This window comes from Rhinopithecus bieti, unplaced genomic scaffold, assembly GCF_001698545.2.
Source record: "Rhinopithecus bieti isolate Rb0 unplaced genomic scaffold, ASM169854v2 scaffold_13348, whole genome shotgun sequence".
NCBI lineage: Eukaryota > Metazoa > Chordata > Mammalia > Primates > Cercopithecidae > Rhinopithecus > Rhinopithecus bieti.
In genome coordinates this window covers 7,104,272-7,105,749 of record NW_016808764.1, presented here as the reverse complement: position 1 = coordinate 7,105,749, position 1,478 = coordinate 7,104,272, and the positions used below count along the sequence as shown (strand labels likewise).

The window sequence follows — 1,478 nt, the reverse complement described above, 5'->3', positions numbered from 1 at the left end:
TAGTGGAAAATAACTTTTATTGAGACCCCACCAGCTGTAAAATCTGCTCCTGACATTAACCTCCTTCTTCCTTTGCAATTCGGTCTTTCTTGAGTGATCCCATGAATGCTTTCTTTTTCTCCATGGTCTGGAAGCGGCCATGGCCAAACTTGGAGGTGGTGTCAATGAACTTAAGGTCAATCTTCTCCAGAGCCCGTGGCTTCGTCTGCATCAGCAAGGACTTGTGGAGGGTGAGCACCCACTTCTTGGTTCCCACCACACAGCCTTTCGGCATGACAAAGTCATTGGTCACTTCACCATAGTGGACAAAGTCACCCAGAGGGTTGATGATCTTGTCAGACAGGTCATAGTCAGTGGAGGCATTGTTCTTGATCAGCTTGCCGTCCTTGATAAGATAGCCCGGGCCAATCTTATAGATCTTCTTGTTGATCTCAGTGCCCAGCACGTGCCACAGAGAAGGCCACACGAGCAGGATGCCATGCCCCAATACAGGCCACCTTGCACAGGCCTTGGTGGGTCTTACGGGGCAGCTTCTTGGTGTGCCAACAACTGGTGACCCCTTTGTAGCCTTTGCCCTTGGTCACCCTGATGACGTCGATCATCTCATCTTGCCCAAACACTTGGTTCACAGGTACCTGCTGCTCGAGCCTCTCGTGGGCCCAGTCCAGCTTCTCGGCCACGGTGCCTCCGTTCACCTGGATCTCCATCGGTGGGCCTTCTACTGGCGCAGAGGAAGCAGGTGCATCTGGGTGTGGGCAATGACACAGATGACTTGGCAGTACTTCTTCATGCTGCTGAAGTCCTTCTCCAGCTGCTTCTTGCCATCCTCATCCTGCCATTTCTTGCAGTACTTGGTAAAGGCCTCCTTCTTAGATTTATGCCAGTTCTTATAGAAACGCCTCTTGCATTCATCACTGATGTGCTCAGCAAAGACAGTCTTGAAGGTCCGGAGGCCTCGAGGGGTTTCCATGTAGCCCGCAATGCCCACAACCACCATGGGTGGCGTCTCCACAATGGTCACAGCCTCCACCACCTCCTTCTTGTGCACCTTGGATCCTGGCCTGTCGACTTCCCGCACGATGTGGGTCATGTCAGCCTTGTATCCCAGGAAGGCTGTGAGGTGGACCGGCTTAGATGGGTCATCCTTAGGGAAGCTCTTGACCTTCCTGCAATGCCTGCTGTTGCGCTTCCGAGGCAGGAAGCCGAGGGACCCATGTCTGGGAGCAGAGACCGTTCTGTGAGACATCACGCCATCAAATCCTGCCAGTAGAGAACAAAGACTCTTTATAGGGACGTAGGTTTGTATCAATAGGAGTTTTATTACTTGATACAAGTAAAGGAAAACACTGGGAGTATTCTCCAAAGCAGTGTCTTCCCAAGGGAAAGTGATAGGCGGGTTTTATGGGGTGGATAGAGCAGGGAGAGGGTGCATCATTGTGTGTAGTTGGGTCTCAGTTGTGCAGATGTGGTGAGCCATC

General features: G+C 52.0%; 1 pseudogene; it reads right to left on the bottom strand.

The window, feature by feature from the left end:
- Positions 1 to 55: 55 nt before the first annotated feature.
- LOC108538813 (60S ribosomal protein L3 pseudogene) lies at positions 56 to 1,246 on the bottom strand (annotated as a pseudogene).
- Positions 1,247 to 1,478: the final 232 nt, after the last annotated feature.